The sequence below is a fragment of the Pleurodeles waltl genome, chromosome 6 (genome assembly GCF_031143425.1).
Source record: "Pleurodeles waltl isolate 20211129_DDA chromosome 6, aPleWal1.hap1.20221129, whole genome shotgun sequence".
Lineage (NCBI taxonomy): Eukaryota > Metazoa > Chordata > Amphibia > Caudata > Salamandridae > Pleurodeles > Pleurodeles waltl.
The window spans coordinates 913,140,471-913,157,337 of NC_090445.1; positions in this window are offsets into that span (position 1 = coordinate 913,140,471).

Consider the following 16,867-nt stretch of genomic DNA (forward strand, 5'->3'; position numbering starts at 1 on the left):
CCATCCACTCACTGCATCCTTCCCAGGATGAAGCACACTGGGCACAATGCCCCCTGCAGAACCAGTGGAAGAAGCCATCCACTCACTCCATCCTTCCCAGAATGAAGCACACTGGGCACAATGCCCCCTCCAGAACCAGTGGAAGAAGCTATCCACTCACCCCATCCTCCACAGGATGAAGCTCACTGAGCACAATGCCCCCTACTGAACCAGTGGAAGTAGCCAACCACTAGAGAGACTGTGACCTTGCACCCCCCAGGACCAAGTAGTGGGCAAACCACCCACTTGAGAGACTGTGGCCTTGCACTCCTCAGGACCAAGCAGTGGGCAAACCATCAACTTGAGAAACTGTGGACTTCCACTCCCCAGGACCAAGCAGTGGGCAAACCATCAACTTGAGAGACTGTGGCCTTGTACTCCCCAGGATCAAGCAGTGGGCAACCCACCCACTTGAGAGACTGTGGCCTTGCACTCTCCAGGATATCTCACAGGGCATGTAGCCCCCTCCAGGACCAGTGGCATTGTACCATCTTCCGACTGAGGTGCCCCCCATTCCCCGTCCCCCTGAGGTGCCTGTGTATTTTTAACCTGATGCCCCTGCAGTGTTCTCTCCGTGTTGTTGCAGGAGTGAGGTGGGGCCTTGGCCTATGTGATGTGGCCCTGTGGCCCACGGATATTGAGGACTGGGCAGTGTCCCTCCATTTGTAAATATGTATATACATTTGTATTTTGATACACTTATTCATGTTATTTTATCATATTACACTCACTTTCTTCCAATCATTTTGTCCTTGCATTATTCCTGATGGGTAAGGGATGTATATGTTATGTTACTGCATCTGGTTGTGTGCATGGTGTTGGGGGTGGGGGTGTTGCGTGTTGCGAATGTGTGTCACTCTCTTTTTCCTCCCCCCCTCCCTTGTGTGCTAGGCGGAAGTACTCACAGTGGTCGTCTTCGCCGGTGTTGCTGCTCATAATGCAGGAAAAGGTAGACAAGCATCGGAAAAATGTGTACCTCGGGCTCCTTGGAGTCGTGGTTTTTACCTGAGCCTCCAAAGGTGAGTCCTTTGACTTCTGTGTTCTGTTTCTGCCGTGCTTTTGATGTTGTTGGTACTGCCCCAGAAAAGGTGTCGGATAGGCCTGTCATAATACAGTGGGCGGCACATTGGGCCTCATTATGACCCTGGCGGTACAGAACCGCCAGGGTCAACGGGGGCGGGAGCACCGCCGACAGGCCGGCGGTGCTCCCTTGGGCATTCCGACCGCGGCGGTAACGCCGCGGTCGGACCGAGACAACTGGCGGTCTCCCGCCAGTTTCCCGCTGCCCAAATTAATCCTCCAAGGCGGCGCAGCATGCTGCGCCGCCTTGGGGATTCTGACACCCCCTACCGCCATCCTGTTCCTGGCGGTTCGCCCGCCAGGAACAGGATGGCGGTAGGGGGTGTCGCGGGGCCCCTGGGGGCCCCTGCAGTGCCCATGACAATGGCATGGGCACTGCAGGGGCCCCCGTAAGAGGGCCCCGCTAGTATTTCACTGTCTGCATAGCAGACAGTGAAATACGCGACGGGTGCAGTAGCACCCGTCGCACCTTCCCACTCCGCCGGCTCGATTACGAGCCGGCTTCATCGTGGGAAGGTTGTTTTCCCCTGGGCTGGCGGGCGGCCTTTTGGCGGCCGCCCGCCAGCCCAGGGGAAAACTTGGAATACCCTCTGCGGTCTCTGGACCGCGGAGCGGTATTTTGGAGGGGGGAAGTCTGGCGGGCGGCCTCCGCCGCCCGCCAGACTTAGAATGAGGGCCATTGTCTTCTGCCTGGCTGTTGGCGGTTACGGCTGTGGTACTTGTTGATACCGCAGTGGTGGTCGGTGTGTTAAAGTGGCTGTCTGTCTGAGCGGCTTCCGCCGAGGTCATAATTCCTTTTTTTTTACCACCGGCCTGTTGGCGGTATTAACGCTGCTTTATCACCGACGGCAAGGGTTGTAATGAGGGCCAAAATGTTTTAATATTTTAAAATATATATATATTTTTTCAAAGTAGTATATTTGGATTTATTTAGATGTTTAAATTACCATATTACATTTTAATTAAATTGTTAGGATTGTAATAAAAATGTTAAATTAAATAAATGTTTGCAATGGAAAAAAATGTTGAAACAAATGTGAAAATGTTGTTATTTTAATGAAATTCAAATGTGTATTTTTAGGTTTCTGAATAGCAGAAAATATTTTTCAAATATTTAACATCTTAATACTAATTAAAATTTTAATTTAAAAAAAGTATGTTAAAAAGTTTATTTTAAAGTTAGTAGTTCCGTTTAATGTGTTTTAGTATAAAAAAAATTTACATTTTGCAATTTGTTATTGTGTGAGAATATGTTGTGTTAATTATGTATTTTACAATTTAATTTTTAAATATTCCAGGTAAAAAAAGTTAAAGTTTTATTTTGAACTAGATTAATATAACTTGAAGATTTTAGCTTTCAATACCTTTCCTAAGTTTGTTTAGATTGGAGAATGTATAGTAAATGTCACCCATTTAGTGTCCAACAGCTTCTGCAAGATGGTTTTGTTTGGAGTGGGAATAGTAAATTACACCCCTTTAGTATCCTACACCTTCTGCAAGATGGCTTAGTTTGGAATGGGAGTAAATTTCACCTCTTTGTTGTCCATCTCTTTCCCTAAGTTGGTTTAGATTGGAGTTGGAATAGTAAATGTCTCCCTACAATGCCCAACACATTCCCAAGTTTGTTATCTTGGAGTGGGAATAGTAAATGTCACCCCTTTAGTGTGCAACACCTTCCCAAGTTGGTTTAGCTTGGAGTGGGAATAGTAAATGTCACCCCTTCAGTGTTCAGCATCTTCCCCAATTTTGTTTAGATTGGAATCCGAATCGTAAATATCACCCCTTTGGTGTCTAACACCTTCCCCAAGTTAGTTTACCTTGGAGTGGGAAGAGTAAGTGTAACCCCTTTATTGTTCAACATCTTCCACAATTTGGTTTAGATTAGAGTTGGAATAGTAAATGTCACCCTTTTAGTGGCCAACCCCTTCCCCAAGTTGGTTTCGATTGGAGTTGGAATAGTAAATGTCACCCCTTTAGTGTACAACACCTGCCCCAAGTTGGTTTGGATTGGAATGGGAATAGTAAATGTCATCCTTTTAGAGTTCAAGATTTTCCCCAAATTTAGTGTAGTAAAAAGATGTCACATATCATGCCACTCACCTGGTTCTTGCCTGTGGAAACAAAGCTGGACCACCTATATTTCCTAAGATTGTGCCTGATCAAGGAACTGAAAACATAAATCATACACTGCCCCAGAAGGGAAGGGAGTTGGGATAAAATAAGAAAAGGAAGACTTGTGTTTCCTGGTCAGCTACTAGCTGGTTTTCCTCGGTGTGTGCTAATGGGTTCTTCAGTCCCTGGACAATTTTTTCTCGACCATGTAGTGAATAGTACTATGAATAATAACAGGAGAGTGTTACAATATGTTGTGCTTGTCTTAACATTCCCATTTATTCAAATAAATGCATATGCATATGATCACTTAACATTGGAATTATCCTTCAGAGCATGATATCTAAAGGAATCAATGAGCGTCTTGAGTACTGGAGTTACCACACTCCTTAGAGAGCTAAGCGATACTACTTAATGCATAATACCACATGCACATCACATTCATCATTGAAGGAAAAGCAGAGGACATTTGGCTTACACTACTTTAGTCTTTGTGTTGTCTAAAACAGATTAGTGGGAGCAAAAAGTAATTGGGCCTCATTACGAGTTTGGCAGTCTTTTGCAAGACCGCCGCAGTGGTGGGCGCCAAAGGTCCATTATGTTGGTGGCAATCGGACTACCCGATTAAGAGTCAAACTGTGAAGTCTGCCAAAAAACAGCCAATTATCTGAAACCGCCAGGACACTGGAGGACGGAAAAGAGACGGTTTCACCATCAGCACAGCCAGCAAGGGAAAATTCCTCCTATCAAATTACAATCCACAAATCAAGACAGCAGTCCTTCCATGGTGGAAAACCATTGTCGTTCCGAAACGTGGCGGTCTCAACTCACTTCTGTTAGAACGCAATACCACATTGGATAGTTTGAATGCCCCACACCTGACACACACCCACACACCTGAAACCCCTACTCACTGCACTATATCACACACCCCTATACAACCCACAATCCATCCTTTGCATCCCGAACGCCATACATATACACAGAGAAGCAAAAAAAAATAGATTCAGCACTTGTACACTATAGGGACACATAGACATTTCACTCAGCACATACCCTTCATCAGCACAACAATCACAATACACACATCACTAGCAAACACAATCCATTACAACCATGCCCCACTCACATTGCAGCACCTACACCTCACATTTACTGAACACTGCACCTTTTTTCTCATAACACCCCCACACATCGACTACACAACCACTAGCATGTCCCCACAAAAACACCCACGTTTCACTGACGATGAGTTGAGGGTCATGGTCGATGAAATAGTAAGGGTAGAGCCACACCTATTCGGAGCACAGGACCAACAAAAATCTGTTGCCAGGAAAATGGAGTTGTGGCAAAGAATAGTCGACAGGGTTAATTCTGCAGGCAGTCATCCACGCACAAGGGAGGACATCAGGAAGAGGTGGAACGACCTAAAGGGGAAGGTGTTTTCCATGTCATCCAGGCACCAGCTAGACATACACAAGACTGGTGCTGGGTCCCCACCTCCTCCCCCTACATTCACATCATGGGAGGAGAAGGTCTTGAACATTCTGCATCCTGAGGGCCTGACAGGCATACCTAGGGGATTGGAGTCTGGTAAGTACCCACAGCATTCATGTCACACAATTGTCTTGTCCTGCATGCTCCCTCTCCACCACAACCTACCCAAATTAACTTCTTACCCACTACACCTCTCCCCACATCACTTAATGCCCCTCGCTGGCATGCCACTTCTCCACTGAGCTCAACTGGCTTTACAGCACTTGGAAATGGCATGTGAACTACTGGCTAATCGTATCACTACAACTCACATCATTGTGAAAACCTGAATGTGCACAAATATCACATCCCATGCATGTAAAACTAATTTACTAGCTACACCATCTAGATTGTTCTAGTGTGGAACAGTACATGGCAATTACAGCAATGCAATGACTCACTCACAATAGCAACCAAAGCGATACACAGCTATAGCTGAGTGACCATTCACAGATCAAAGATCCCAAGCCAGAACTAGACTCACCTGGATAGAAAAGTCAGATGGTTGAGTCAATACACATGCTGTACATCCAGATACAAGTCAATGTTCCTTTCATACTCACATACTGTGTTCCTACAAGGACACCATTTTGCATTGTGCAGCTCGAATTTATGCCATCTAGCAAGCTTGACTGTTCACTAGGCAATAGAAAGTGAACAAACATGTCAATAATCAGACAATATCAGATGCCATCTGCAATGCAATCAGTACCAACCAAGTCTAACAACTTTTAACATGGAGTATGGAAATCAAGTCACAAAGTTATCTGTACAACTAAGGTATGCTGTTCAGCAGCTGTCAATGTTATTGCAGGGAATCATGTTGAGGCACTGTCTGCATTTCACACTAATGAAACAAAGCATCCATTTTAACATCAACTCAGTGTCTCACTCCTTCCACAGGTAACCATGCCATGGCCACCATAGAGAAGATACCAGAGACTGTCATTCCCCCTATGGATAAAGGCCCAAGTGATGACAATACCTTTGAATGTCTGGATACTGATGAACAACCTGGCCTGTCTGGGATACCGGGTCAGGCAACGACTCTCTGCCTGACCCTGCCCACATCAACTCCTCTCAACCCTCTTACATCGACATCACTGGCAACCATTCGACCCCAAGCCTGTGTCCCAAGGACTTTATCAACTATTGTGTGCCCCACAGTACATGTACCTGAGTCTTACCTTGCCACCCCTGACAATGATGGACCTGCAACCACTGGGAGTGGGCACACTGTGCCAGGGGCACAGGCAGGTGGGGGTATGGTTCATGGAAGGGATGCTGTGAGCCAGAGGATGGGCCCTCAAAGGGACACTTGGGAACACTGGGAACTGCATAGACACCCACCAACCATGCACACAACCTGGGGTTCACCCTGAACTCATCGCTATCAATGACTCAGGAAGTCAATGCCATCTCTTACTTCTGCTTCAACACCCTCCGCATGCTTCGGAAGATCTACAAATGGATCTCCAACAGAACGAGAAGGACAGTCAACCAAGCCCTCATAAGCAGCAGACTGGACTACGGCCACGCCCTCTATGCAGGAATCACGGCCAAGCTCCAGAAAAGACTGCAAAGCATACAGAACGCCTCTGCCCGCCTCATCCCCGCCATCCCCCGCCACAGCCACATCACAGCCCACCTGAGAGACCTGCACTGGCTCTCCGTCAACAAGAGAATCACGTTCCAGCTCCTCACTCATGGTAACAAAACACTGCACAACACCGGTCCAGAATACCTCAACAGATGGCTCTCCTTCTACACCCCGACCCGACCGCTTCGCTGACCTTGCCCTCGCCACCACTCCATGCATCCACAAAACTACTGCCGGTGGCAGATCGTTTTCCAACCTCGCTGCCAAGATGTGGAACACTCTTCCTATCCACCTGCGAAAGACAGAGGACCTGCTAACCTTCAGGAGACACCTTAAGACATTGCTGTTCAAGCAGTAGCAGCATCCCTCCCAGCGCTTTGAGACCCTCATGGGTGAATAGTGCACTTTACAAATGCTATGATTATTGGCACAACTGACCAGGAAACCATCTCCCAAGTCTTGGGAGCTTACCAAAGTTCCCAAGAGAGGATGGGCCGGTTCATCACCATTTTGGGGGAAAATCAAACACTGCAGAGGGACCACCACCAGGAAGTCACGAAGCAGTGGCAGGCACAAAATGCCCACCTGGCTTTCTTTGCAGGGGTGCTGAGGGACATCAATACCATCCTGATTAGGTTTTCTACACAACATCTGGCCCCTTTCACTAGCAATGAAACATCAGCCCCGTCAACATCTGTGGCTGCTAGTGGAATGGAGTCCTTGCCAGGGGAAGGACATGCTTCAGGCACTCCTCCCTCTGTACCTGAAGAACCCTCCCCCCTCAAACCTGGACATCTACCCAGACATCCAGCAGGAGCAGATGCCAAGAACAAACCCACTGCCAGGAAGTGAACCTCTCCTGATTAGTCCCCCTTGTTTGCCACAGATACACCCTTTTGACTGTTCTGAAACCTAACTCCATTTTCCCATGATACAAGTACACTGGACTTGTGTTACCAACTGGTGTAGCAGCTAGCTTGATGACTTCATCCACCATGACTTCATCCATCACTTTTGTGTTAATTTATTTCCTTTCATTGTTACAGATTCTCTTTTGATATGCACAATAAATCACACTTAAACACAGGTCCTGTGTATGTGTCTTTTATCATCTATGTATAATAGTTATGCATGCCAACTCTGGTCTGGTCATGTCTCTCTGTATTGTATAGCCATTGTAATGGACATCAAGTGGGGACTCCATCAGCAGGAGACTCATTACAACAGAAATTTTACAGCATAGATGTCAAAGAGGTTGAAATCCACCAGCAAACAGTACATAGAGCATGACTGAGAGTAGCATCAGAATGTGTGCTAAGGTGTCATGCAATGCAAAAACACAGGATACAGAAGTCAGGGTCATGGTAATCTATCTACAAGGCAGGGGCACACTGATAGGTCCTCTGTATCACCTGGTATAGCCTCATCACATACCCATATCATAGCTTCAATATTGCAAATCCCATGGAACATACAAAGATGACAACTCAGGTACCCAGTACTGACAACTTTCACTTACATTGGTCCCATTCCTGTAGGATTGTCACTCACCTATGTCAGTCTAAAGTGACATACACCTTGGTCTGCAAAGTAAGAACACAATAAAAGCTAGGTCCATTGTAGATCATAAACTACTCCACCCATTGTGAAGTGAGAGGCCATGATCCAACCTTTACACCTGTGCCAGACACTTCCACAGACACCTAATACATCATTTGACAACCTCCTGCACCCAACAGGTGAAAGATGTGGTAAAAGACTTATCCATCCCAGTGTTATGACGGTATAACAACTTTGGTTACACCTCACTTAAACAACACTAATATTACCAGGTTTCAGTCATGTACACTTCTCATGTCTGCTGGAATTCCCATCTGCTTCTGACACAGTATTTATTGAGCCTAGGTTGCTGAGCCAAACAGGATCTAGGCAAATCTATAAGTTAAAATCTAAAAAAGATAGGACATAGCAGAAAACATTCTGTACATCAGAGAAGTCATTTCCAGAAGTGCAAGTTTGCATCTGCTGTTACAACACATGAGGATGTAGACCACTCTGTCCTGTACACAATACAACCTTTCGGTCTGCATTCACAACTCACTCATAAGCATTGGAGCTCACTACACCCCCATAGATGATACCAGAAAGGAGGTGTCATGCTAGTCATCAACAACTGGTTGTACAATTACATCACAACAATAGGTCTACTTCTCATACCTGTCAGTCAGTTGAAGTATGGATTAAGGAGATCTGTCCTGGAGTCTCCTGCTTCCATTTCCTTCTCTGGCTCTTCACCACTTGGCATATCAGCATTTCCACCCACAGGTACAGCTGCTTCCCTCTCATCTGTTATCAATGGTGTCAGACTTCTCAGGGCTATATTGTGGAGCATGCAGCCGGCAACTATTGTTTGACATACCTTGTGGGGTGAGTAGAGGAGGGCTCCACCAGATAAGTCCAAGCACCTAAATCTTGCCTCTAGGAGTACAAAAGTGTGCTTAACTACACGCCTTGTCCTCCCTCATTGTAGCAGACTTCCCCTGACATAGTTGAATACCACAATGGTGTTATTAGGCAAGCAGGGTTTGGGTAACCAGAGTCACCTGTGAACACAATGGTAGAACAACACAAACATGAATGCAGACATGCAATAATGTGATCACTGGAGACATAAATCACAAACACACATTTCAATGGTAACTTACCAACCAGACTGGCCCTCTCTGTGTAGGATTGTGTGGTTAGCAGTGGGACATTACTGTTTCACATGATGAAGGAATCATGGACTGAACCAGGACACTTGGCTGTGACTTGTGAGATGCACTGGTCTGCCAGACACACAGCTTGAACGTTGATTGGTAGTTTTTCCTGTTCCTATACACCTGTTCATTGGCACTGGGAGGGGCCAAGGCAACATGGGTGTCATCAATGACTCCGACCACATGTGGAATGTGTCCCATATCATAACGTCTGCCTTCGCATAGGCCAAATCCACTTGGTGGGGACATCTGATGTAGCTGTCCAGGTGTTTCAACAATGCACAGAGTACATCCTCCAAAACCAGACTGAACATGGGCTGAGGCATCCCTGCTGTTAGAGCCACTGTTGGAAATGGGGTCTTTGGTTGACAGTTAGGTTGCCCCGTGTTCAAGCAAGGACCCTCACTCTAGTCAGGGTAAAAGAGAATCACCCTCAGCTAACCCCGGGCCTCCCACATTGGTAGCTTGGCAGAGCAGTAGGCTTAACTTCAGAGTGCTAGGTGTAAAGTATTTGTACCAACACACACAGTAACTTAATGAAAACACTAAAAATTGACACAACACCAGTTTAGAAAAATAGGAAATATTTATCTAAACAAAACAAGACCAAAACGACAAAATCCGACATACACAAGTAAAGTTATGAATTTTTAAAGATTAAATTAAAAAATAGCGCTTAGAAACACAAAATGCTTCAATGAGGTGTTAACACGGCGTTGTGACGGAGCCGTTCCCAACAAGCCGACACCAGCGCCACCAGACATGGAGTCACGTAGACCCCCAAGTACAGTACCTTTGGTGAACAGTGAAAACAAGTCGATGCGCGAAGTCGGGGATCGCAGCGTCTGTGCAAAATTTTGAATCCTCGCACTTCGAGCGGCATCGGTCACGACGTGGTGCGCCAATTTCCACGGAGTCACGGACTTCAGTGGGGCTGCAGCGGCGTAGGGCCTGTGAAGGTCACCGCGTTCCAGCAAAGATCACGGAGTCAGTTGCAGGCAGCGGTCCAAAGTCGATTTCCTTGGATTTCCACCAGCTTTCCTTTCAAGGGCCCAGGGACTGGATAGGGCACCACTTGTCAAATCAGGAGTCTCTCCAGAGACTCCAGGCGCTGGCAGAGAGAAGTCTTTGCTGTCACTGAGACTTCAAACAACAGGAGGCAAGCTCTAAATCAAGCCCTTGGAGATTTCTTTATAAGATGGAAGGCACACAAATTCCAGTCTTTGCCCTCTTACTCTGGCAGAAGCAGCAACTGTATGATAGCTCCACAAAGCACAGGCAGGGCAGCACTTCTCCTCAGCTCTTCAGCTCTTCTCCAGGCAGAGGTTCCTCTTGAAGTCCAGAAGTGATCTAAAGTTGTGGTTTTGGGTGCCCTTCTTATACCAAATTTCTCCTTTGAAGTAGGCCTACTTCAAAGTAAAGTCTCTTTTGAACCTGAAATCCTTCCTTGACTAGGCCAGGCCCCAGAGACTCACCAGGGGGTCAGAAACGGCATTGTGTGAGGACAGGCACAGCCCTTTCAGGTGTAAGTGACCACTCCTCCCCTCCCTCCTAGCACAGATGGCTCATCAGGAAATGCAGACTACACCCCATCTCCTGTTGTGTCACTGTCTAGTGTGAGGTGCAACCAGCCCAACTGTCAAACTGACCCAGACAGGGAATCCACAAACACGCAGAGTCACAGAAATGGTATAAGCAAGAAAATGCTCACTTTCTCAAAGTGGCATTTTCAAACGCACAATCTTAAAATCAACTTTACTAAAATATGTATTTTTAAATTGTGAGCTCAGAGACCCCAAACTCTACATGGTCATCTGATCCCAAAGGGAATCTACACTTTAATCAGATATAAAGGTAGGTCCTATGTTAACCTATGAGAGGGACAGGCCTTGCAACAGTGAAAAACAAATTTAGCAATATTTCACTGTCAGGACATATAAAACACATTATTACTATATGTCTTACCTCAACCATACACTGCACCCTGCCCTTGGGTCTTCCTAGGGCCTACCTTAGGGTGCCTTGCATGTAAGAAAAGGGAAGTATTAGGCCTGGCAAGTGGGTACACTTGCCAAGTCGAATTTAAAGTTAAAACTGCACACACAGACACTGCAGTGGCAGGTCTGAGGCATGATTACAGAGCTACTTATGTGGGTGGCACAATCAGTGCTGCAGGCTCACTAGTAGCATTTGATTTACAGGCCCTGGCACCTCTAGTGCACTTTACTCGGGACTTACTAATAAATCAAATATGTCAATCATGGATAAACCAATTACATACAATTTACACAGAGAGCATATGCACTTTAGCACTGGTTAGCAGTTTTAAAGTGCTCAGAGTTCAAAAGCCAACAGCAACAGGTCAGAACATATAGGAGGCAGGAGGCACAAAGATTGGGGATGACCCTGCATAAGCAAAAAAGTCCACCAGCCACTGTATTCTGAAGGAAGCCTATGGCCAGGAAATGTAGCACTGACAAGACTTGAATAATGGTAGGTACGCAATAAGGATTGCGAATGGCAGGCACCAAATCTAGCTCCAACTGATTACAAAGATCCATAATGGTATGACGATTCAGATGATATGTCTGTATACAATGTCTTTCCTCCATGGTGTGCAGATTTACTAGTAGACAGTACACTGTTGGTTGTCTTACTCTCCCCTCATGGCAGGGTAAATACATGAAAACAAGTAAACATATTATGTGAAATGCTCTGGGAGCTATCATGCCATGTCCTGCGAGTGATAGAGCCCCTGCCTTCATCCCTGAAGAGCTAGAGAAGCCACTGGAGGAGGTCCTACCCCTGTATGAACAGCTATATGGTGCTCCAGAGGAGCTGGTGAGTCCAATCTCATAACAATGTGTGAAAGGTGTGGTGTTTGACGGTTTATCATTAATGTATACTAGTAAAGGTGTTGATGCATGCATATGGTATATTGTGAAGGCCTGTGAGCTGAGAGGATAGGAATGTGTGCCAAGTTGCTGTTACTGATTTTTTCTGTCCATTACTATTGGTATGGTGCATGAGGACATTAATTTCTCCTTTTGTCTGTGTCATCCATGGAGGTCAATGCCCATCAGAAGAAGGGGATTTGGCATGCCATCGCCAAGCAAGTGTGGACACTGGGGGTCAACAGCCAGTAGAACACTCACTGTAGGAAGCGGTGGGAGGACCTGAGATGCTGGACCCAGAAGAATGCTGAGGCCCAGCTGGGGATGTCCTCCTAACGAGTGAGGGGTGTCCATCGAACCTTGACCCCCACCTAATGGCCCGCATTTTGGTGGTGCCTACCCTGAGGTGGATGGGCATTTGAGGGCTGCACAGCAGCCACAATTGGGTGAGTACTGGCAGAACCCATGCACTTTCCTCTGATAGTTTGGTGTATGCAGTATCAGTACTACAGCTGTGACAATGTTGTAGGTGCTACAGACATATGGATTACTTGGAATATATAGTGCTCCAGTTGCCAATATACAGACAGATATGTGGCCTTTGTATTGGGCATGCAAATAAAATGATCACCTGTGTACAGCAAAATGTATGACTGCACGTGGAGATGCACATGTGACTGAGCCGCATGTGTGACTCTACTCAGCCATATATGTTTGTTAGCTGCTGTGTCATTCTTCCCACCTAGTGTCCCCAGGTCCATTCACCCAAATGCTGTGTTATATAGCTCTAAGGTGTCAGACCACTCCTATTTCAATGGATCTGCTCTATGTCCCACATTGGGTCTGACAGATTAGTTACAGGGCCTGGTTATCCTGTGTCTTGAAACAGTTGGAGATTTCACGTGAGGTTGATATCCAAATCAGGCTTTTGTTATGGCAAATTTTGTACTGTCCCTATGAGGTTTGAGGAGGTCTCCCCATTGTCATGTCACATTCATACAATGGGCTATGAGAAGTTTGATAAGAATGGACATCCCACAATGGGGTACTCCTGTTGTCTATTAGCCCTTAACATTCCATGGTATTACATTGACATGTGTACAAATAACTTATATCCCAATGTGTTTGTTGTAGAGAAGGCAAGTGGCTAGGTTACTTAACCGTTTGCTCATGTGTATTGTCCATGCTAGATGGGCTAATGCCATACCTATAAGAGTATGCCTACATCATGTCTCAATTGATACTTTGTGCCTGATCATTGTAGGCTATTTTTTCCCAGACTTACCTTAGCTGATTTGAGGCTGTTTGGACAGGTATGGTTTTGGTTCTGCTCAGTTTAGCCTGATTTAATAGTGTAGCAGATGTTCCATGTCACATACACCTGTTTGTGTTTTGGGATATGTTGTCAGTAAAATAGCTTCCACTAGGTGCATGTGTCGTTCATGAGTACATTGGTTTTCAGTTGTGTAAGTGTTTAATCAAGGCTTAGGCAGTGGGAATCACATGTCAAGACAGTTGTAAGTGATGGAGGTGTGCTCATGTTATCATGTAGAGGCTCTGATTCAGCATGAGCACTCCTAGCACATTGTATGCTGTCCATAGTTTTGTTGCTGTAACTATGCGCCCCATGATTGTATGTGGATGTCTAATGTGTGACAGGTAGCCCCCAATTGCAGTACATGGAGTTGTTGTGTATGTGGCAATGTATCTGAATAGCAAGTGCAGAAATTCCCAACATTTATTTTTTACTAGTATTTAGATAGATGTGTCCCAGACATGGAATGTTAAATTGTGATGGCCACTGCAGTGGGACTGCCCCATGTGGTGTATTTATCAGAGATTGTTGCTATTGTATTAGTTGTGTACTGAATAATCAGCTAAGCATGTGATTAGAAGGCAAGGCGCTCTATCGTATGTGGAGTGAGATGGCTTTCCTTTCATGGAACATGACCTTTGTTGATTGACAGGGAAGCTATGGAGTCAGAGCAGGAATTATATTGTGTTATCTGTAACCTGCATTTCCTTAGACAGATATGATGATGGACAGTGATAGGCTATTGATATCTTGAGGTTGATCTCTGTGGTAAGCCGTCCATTTTGAATGCCACCCAGGGAAAGGAAACTCAGACACAACAGAGTAATGCGTTCCTGAAAGGAATTCACGGTGCACTGGTTTGCCTACAGAGATCCTTTCAGGCTCTGGCCTCCACACTGATAGCAGCCAATTAGTCTTAGTCCTCCATCCCTCCTCCACCTTCCTCTTACCAATCCCAAACCCCTGTTCCCCGACCCAGTCAAAGCACACAGACAGACAAGCAGGCATCCACCTCAATATCAAAGGGTAGCTCAGAGAATTATAAGCACCACAAGACACACCACCAGCATGCACACAAGCAATATACACCTGCAGATACATCAACCGTCACAACCTACCCTGACACCCCCACCACCCCAGAATCACAGACACAACACCTGACACACCTGCAGATACTATACCAACAATAACAGATCCAGCCACTATACCTATTTTACCCATAGACAGCATGACAGCAGACGCTCAGACATCCACCCCAGTCACCACATCTGCAGACACCACAACCACAGACAAGCCTACATGCAGTACATTCACCATTCCTGTAGTCATCACCCCAACACACAGTCACCCATTCACCACAGCATCTCCTAGCACCTCCACCCCCTCCTCCCAAGATACATAAATGCCCACAATCACCCACCCAACAGACACCCACTACACACAAGCATACCTTGCACAGACATGCACCTAAGAAATCCACAACTACACCTCAGACAACCACTCCCTCTCCCTCCACACCCAAACCCTTTTGCCATGACCGTCCCCATGTGTCAAAAAAGCATTCCTCTCAGATTTTGCCTTTTTACCCTACTCCTCTCCTACCCTGTGATACCCCTAAACATTTTGTGTCCCTCCTCAAGTCCAGCCCTTCTACCTCCAAGACCTTCCCTGCGCCCCCTGCTGGTACCCCTGCCCCTCCCCCACCTTGAAGTCAACCCCTCCCAAGAGTACCCAACCCTCCACTAAGCCTCAACCTAATCCCCCTTCCCAAGCCCAAACCCAAAGGCCCCCTTCCAATCCAAAGGCCAAACACCCCCACCCCCCTAATTCCTGAGGTGCCTTGATGCCCCTACCTGTGGAGGTTATATGGCAGTCTAGAGTCAAGTTTGGGGCACACACATGTACTTTGTGTGCATGTTGCACAATATTTTATTGGACTGGCCTCTTGCCTTGGACATTTTAACATTATTTATTGAAATATTATGTATTTGGACCAACTTGTTGTTGGTTTCAACGTTACATCTTTGTCCTGCATGTCTTTTCTTAGAGCAGATTTTTTCTTGGCTGATATTGTTTGTATGTGAGTATTTTTTTGTCAATGGTGGTTGTGCAACCTGTTTTGTTTCGGCAGCAGGTGAGGTTGTGTGTAGAGCATTTGTCCCTCAATGATGGGTGTGTGTTGTGTGATGGTAATATGTATCTTGGGGACATGTTGTTGTGTTGGTACTGAGTGGTGTTTGTGTTGACATGTGTTAGTTGCAGTGATGTGTGCCTTTGTGTGGTTGGACTGTATGCGTGAGTGTGTGTGGAGAATGGTATGTCAGATATGTAGTGAGGTATGTTTGTGGGGTGTGTCGTATGCTGCGTTGTATGGTTGTGTGAGAGTGTGTGTTTGTTCCCTGGTGGTGGTACATGGTGTCGTATGTATGATTTGTCTAGAGGTAGTGTCTGTTGTGGGTGCTTGCCAATGCTTTGCTGTTGTTGCGGTCGTAGTATGGTAGTGTTATTTTGTGGTGTGTTTTGTGTGTGATTGTGCTGGTGCTCTGTATCTTGTGGTTGGTGTGTGTTTTTGATGTGTGTGTGTGTGTGATGGCCATAGTGTGTGTACTATGTATGTTCAGGTGTGTATGTCGCTGTCTGTGAGTGTGCGTGTCAGTATGAGGTTACATGTGTGTGTCGCCCTCGCCACCTGTTCCCGATTTGTATGTTGTGTGCGCATAGGTACTTTGAAATTTTACAACAGTGACAAGTAAGTGTGTTTACTCACGGTTGCTGTTGTCATTGCCGTTGCTGTTTCCTAAGTTGTTTGGTGAGCAGGAGCAGTGGGAAGATGTATAGTTCTGGTTCCATGGCAGCTCCGGACAAGTCCGGAGGAAACATGGTCTCCGTCGGCCTGCAGGTGGCTACCGTCATCTGTGGCGGCTTGCCTGCACTGGCGGTGCCGGCGGTGGTTTGGCTGTATTTTGTTGTGAATACCGCCATGGGCATAATTTGGCGGTCTTCTCTGCCAGCCTGTTGGTGGTAGGACCACCACTACCAACATGACGGTCCTAAGACTGCCAAACTCGTAATGTCCCCCATTGGCTCTAAATGCATCACCTTGATGACCAAGAATAATGTTTTTGCGCAGTCATAAACACAGACTTTGTTAATCCAATGTCTTGTTTAAGTCCCCAGTTAGTGCACTAACCTTTCAACTTGTAGTTAACCAAGTTTTTCTTTTTGTTTTAAAGGAAGCAGGAATTCTGCAACAGCTTTAAAAAAAATGGGGAGAAACACTGCACCGGATTCGCAGGAGCCAGAGTCCTTGAACTGCAGGTAAGTTGCTTCTCTCAAGGAAGTCCTTGAAACTAGCCAATAGGGTACAGATGAGCAGAAATCAGGAGAGATATTTTGTCACCAAAAGGGGAAGAGGCCAAGCTTTGCCTCGTGGTTGGGTGCGGTATATACCTCCTCCAAATCCAAAATGGCTGATTCTCACATGAGCAACAGCATGTAGCGGTAACAGACTGCAAAATCCAGGCCCTTGGTG